This window comes from Ranitomeya variabilis, chromosome 2 (genome assembly GCF_051348905.1).
Source record: "Ranitomeya variabilis isolate aRanVar5 chromosome 2, aRanVar5.hap1, whole genome shotgun sequence".
Taxonomy (NCBI): Eukaryota; Metazoa; Chordata; class Amphibia; order Anura; family Dendrobatidae; genus Ranitomeya; species Ranitomeya variabilis.
In genome coordinates, this window is record NC_135233.1 from 516,693,621 (window position 1) to 516,698,620 (window position 5,000).

The 5,000-nt window shown below is 37.8% G+C and overlaps 3 non-coding genes across 3 annotated transcripts; all 3 read left to right on the top strand.

The window, feature by feature from the left end:
• The first annotated feature begins 637 nt into the window (after positions 1-637).
• Positions 638-709, top strand: TRNAQ-CUG (transfer RNA glutamine (anticodon CUG)). The gene has a single exon. It is a non-coding gene; the product is annotated as a tRNA-Gln (tRNA).
• A 1,713-nt stretch (positions 710-2,422) lies between these two features.
• TRNAQ-UUG (transfer RNA glutamine (anticodon UUG)) lies at positions 2,423-2,494 on the top strand. Its single transcript has one exon. It is a non-coding gene; the product is annotated as a tRNA-Gln (tRNA).
• Positions 2,495-3,856: 1,362 nt separating this feature from the next.
• On the top strand, positions 3,857-3,928 carry TRNAQ-UUG (transfer RNA glutamine (anticodon UUG)). Its single transcript has one exon. It is a non-coding gene; the product is annotated as a tRNA-Gln (tRNA).
• Positions 3,929-5,000: the final 1,072 nt, after the last annotated feature.

Genomic DNA, 5,000 nt, shown 5'->3' on the forward strand with positions numbered 1-5,000 from the left:
TTACCTGAGAAGATAAATTTGCATGTGTCCTGTTTTATGCCACATGAAGGTGATATGCGAACTTTGGGCAGGGTTTCTAGAACCAGACTGACTTTATTTTTGGATGCATTTTATATAAGCCGATCTGACGCTACATCCCACGTGCGTCATGCCACTAATTAAAAGAAGCGCCATGAGTGCCACCAGGTAAGTGGTGCATCTCCCTCTTTTGTCTAGCAGTTACAGACCACTGCTTTGGCAGATGTACTGAGACATGCACTTTTATTCACAGCAACCTTCAATTATCTCTTGGATAAAACTTTTTACCACACAATGAAAATTTTTTAGCCACTTCTGGATGAACAGCTTTCTAACAGTATAAGTTTTGCAGTTATTTTTTTCTTACCTTTTTTCCAAGTAACAGATCCAACACTCTATTTACTAGCCACTTTTCATCAACATTTAAAACTGTCATTGTTGAGATATCATGGAACTCTTGGCACACTTGTGGAAATAAAGTTTAGGAGATATTAATTTACCTTTGTGTATTAATTGTAGATTTGCACTACAGCTTTAGAGCCTTTTTTCACCATGATTCATGAGTTCATATGTGCTTTTTAGCACAAAAAAACTGCAGCCAGTTATTTTTTGTGCGTGTGGTTCCATGGTGTAATGGTTAGCACTCTGGACTCTGAATCCAGCGATCTGAGTTCAAATCTCAGTGGAACCTGGGCAGCTCTTTGTACATGTGTTTCAGTTTTTGCACTTACACTGAGTTCTCCTGTGCCACAGGTTTAACATAAAAAGATAAAAAGAGAAAGTTAAAATCAACATGCAAAACAAAGATTTGAATGTTCCAAGCATCCATGGAGTGATCACTTTGAGTTCTATGGCCAAATCTACCTTTAAAGCAGGATTACGGAAACTTAAAATTTACTTTAAGTTACAGCACTCTTACGAACTGTGTCACGCAAAGCAACCATACCCTATGATTTATGTCAATGTTCACATAACACTTTTTCCAGGTGTATGAAACTGACAAGGATTTGAAGTTGAAATGGCTTCAGGAAATGTTGGCGTTTTCTTCCTGAATCATCTTTTCTTGTGTTTTTCAGAATTTCCTACAGCGGTTTGTAAGCATTTTTGGTGGTGTTTCTCTAAAATTATTTTGGGCATCTTTTGAGTCTGTTTTTGTGGCTTTTCTTTGTAGTTCACAAAATGCACCAAAAGTCTCTCAGGAACATTGAAGGAGTTTTCCTAACCTTGCCATTGAATTGTATTATAAGTATGGAGCTCTTCTAAATGAAAAACACCTGAAGAATGATATGCTTATTTTAGTTAACTGCTTGGCATTTTTGGAAACTTGATGTGGTTAAAAGACGCCCAAAAGCCTGATAATATGAACAGCAAGTCTTTTTTACGTGGAAATTAATTTGTTCAGTGTTTTCAGCACTTTCAGATTAATTTTCAGGATGTTTTTGGAATGGACCCACTCCAAATCCGCCTTATAAAGAGGTAAAAGTCTTAAACTGTGCATGATTCCCATTGATGATGACTTTAAATCAGATTTTTACATTTTACTGGGACCTGGAAAATTGTTTCTATTTTCTGAGATGTTTTCCAGAGGGATAATCACTGATCTTGATCATGGTGCTATAAGAAAAGGTGTTTGATTCTCATCAAAAATCAACGTCTAAGTAGTCGTGGCCAAGTGGTTAAGGCGATGGGCTAGAAATCCATTGGGGTTTCCCTGCGCAGGTTCAAATCCTGCCGACTACGAATATGTTCATATAGTTTTTTGACTGATTACCTGAGAAGATAAATTTGCGTGTGTCCTGTTTTATGCCACATGAAGGTGATATGCGAACTTTGGGCAGGGTTTCTAGAACCAGACTGACTTTATTTTTGGATGCATTTTATATACGCCGATCTGACGCTACATCCCACGTGCGTCATGCCACTAATTAAAAGAAGCGCCATGAGTGCCACCAGGTAAGTGGTGCATCTCCCTCTTTTGTCTAGCAGTTACAGACCACTGCTTTGGCAGATGTGCTGAGACATGCACTTTTATTCACAGCAACCTTCAATTATCTCTTGGATAAAACTTTTTACCACACAATGAAATTTTTTTAGCCACTTCTGGATGAACAGCTTTCTAACAGTATAAGTTTTGCAGTTATTTTTTTCTTCCCCTTTTTCCAAGTAACAGATCCAACACTCTATTTACTAGCCACTTTTCATCAACATTTAAAACTGTCATTGTTGAGATATCATGGAACTCTTGGCACACTTGTGGAAATAAAGTTTAGGAGATATTAATTTACCTTTGTGTATTAAATGTAGATTTGCACTACAGCTTTAGAGCCTTTTTTCACCATGATTCATGAGTTCATATGTGCTTTTTAGCACAAAAAAACTGCAGCCAGTTATTTTTTGTGCGTGTGGTTCCATGGTGTAATGGTTAGCACTCTGGACTTTGAATTTAGCGATCTGAGTTCAAATCTCAGTGGAACCTGGGCAGCTCTTTGTACATGTGTTTCAGTTTTTGCACTTACACTGAGTTCTCCTGTGCCAAAGGTTTAACATAAAAAGATAAAAAGAGAAAGTTAAAATCAACATGCAAAACAAAGATTTGAATGTTCCAAGCATCCATGGAGTGATCACTTTGAGTTCTATGGCCAAATCTACCTTTAAAGCAGGATTACGGAAACTTTAAATTGACTTTAAGTTACAGCACTCTTACGAACTGTGTCACGCAAAGCAACCATACCCTATGATTTATGTCAATGTTCACATAACACTTTTTCCAGGTGTATGAAACTGACAAGGATTTGAAGTTGAAATGGCTTCAGGAAATGTTGGCGTTTTCTTCCTGAATCATCTTTTCTTGTGTTTTTCAGAATTTCCTACAGCGGTTTGTAAGCATTTTTGGTGGTGTTTCTCTAAAATTATTTTGGGCATCTTTTGAGTCTGTTTTTGTGGCTTTTCTTTGTAGCTCACAAAATGCACCAAAAGTCTCTCAGGAACATTGAAGGAGTTTTCCTAACCTTGCCATTGAATTGTATTATAAGTATGGAGCTCTTCTAAATGAAAAACACCTGAAGAATGATATGCTTATTTTAGTTAACCGCTTGGTCGTGGCCGAGTGGTTAAGGCGATGGGCTAGAAATCCATTGGGGTTTCCCTGCGCAGGTTCAAATCCTGCCGACTACGAATATGTTCATATAGTTTTTTGACTGATTACCTGAGAAGATAAATTTGCGTGTGTCCTGTTTTATGCCACATGAAGGTGATATGCGAACTTTGGGCAGGGTTTCTAGAACCAGACTGACTTTATTTTTGGATGCATTTTATATACGCCGATCTGACGCTACATCCCACGTGCGTCATGCCACTAATTAAAAGAAGCGCCATGAGTGCCACCAGGTAAGTGGTGCATCTCCCTCTTTTGTCTAGCAGTTACAGACCACTGCTTTGGCAGATGTGCTGAGACATGCACTTTTATTCACAGCAACCTTCAATTATCTCTTGGATAAAACTTTTTACCACACAATGAAATTTTTTTAGCCACTTCTGGATGAACAGCTTTCTAACAGTATAAGTTTTGCAGTTATTTTTTTCTTCCCCTTTTTCCAAGTAACAGATCCAACACTCTATTTACTAGCCACTTTTCATCAACATTTAAAACTGTCATTGTTGAGATATCATGGAACTCTTGGCACACTTGTGGAAATAAAGTTTAGGAGATATTAATTTACCTTTGTGTATTAAATGTAGATTTGCACTACAGCTTTAGAGCCTTTTTTCACCATGATTCATGAGTTCATATGTGCTTTTTAGCACAAAAAAACTGCAGCCAGTTATTTTTTGTGCGTGTGGTTCCATGGTGTAATGGTAAGCACTCTGGACTTTGAATTTAGCGATCTGAGTTCAAATCTCAGTGGAACCTGGGCAGCTCTTTGTACATGTGTTTCAGTTTTTGCACTTACACTGAGTTCTCCTGTGCTAAAGGTTTAACATAAAAAGATAAAAAGAGAAAGTTAAAATCAACATGCAAAACAAAGATTTGAATGTTCCAAGCATCCATGGAGTGATCACTTTGAGTTCTATGGCCAAATCTACCTTTAAAGCAGGATTACGGAAACTTTAAATTGACTTTAAGTTACAGCACTCTTACGAACTGTGTCACGCAAAGCAACCATACCCTATGATTTATGTCAATGTTCACATAACACTTTTTCCAGGTGTATGAAACTGACAAGGATTTGAAGTTGAAATGGCTTCAGGAAATGTTGGCGTTTTCTTCCTGAATCATCTTTTCTTGTGTTTTTCAGAATTTCCTACAGCGGTTTGTAAGCATTTTTGGTGGTGTTTCTCTAAAATTATTTTGGGCATCTTTTGAGTCTGTTTTTGTGGCTTTTCTTTGTAGCTCACAAAATGCACCAAAAGTCTCTCAGGAACATTGAAGGAGTTTTCCTAACCTTGCCATTGAATTGTATTATAAGTATGGAGCTCTTCTAAATGAAAAACACCTGAAGAATGATATGCTTATTTTAGTTAACCGCTTGGTCGTGGCCGAGTGGTTAAGGCGATGGACTAGAAATCCATTGGGGTTTCCCCGCGCAGGTTCAAATCCTGCCGACTATGAATATGTTCATATAGTTTTTTGACTGATTACCTGAGAAGATAAATTTGCATGTGTCCTGTTTTATGCCACATGAAGGTGATATGCGAACTTTGGGCAGGGTTTCTAGAACCAGACTGACTTTATTTTTGGATGCATTTTATATAAGCCGATCTGACGCTACATCCCACGTGCGTCATGCCACTAATTAAAAGAAGCGCCATGAGTGCCACCAGGTAAGTGGTGCATCTCCCTCTTTTGTCTAGCAGTTACAGACCACTGCTTTGGCAGATGTACTGAGACATGCACTTTTATTCACAGCAACCTTCAATTATCTCTTGGATAAAACTTTTTACCACACAATGAAAATTTTTTAGCCACTTCTGGATGAACAGCT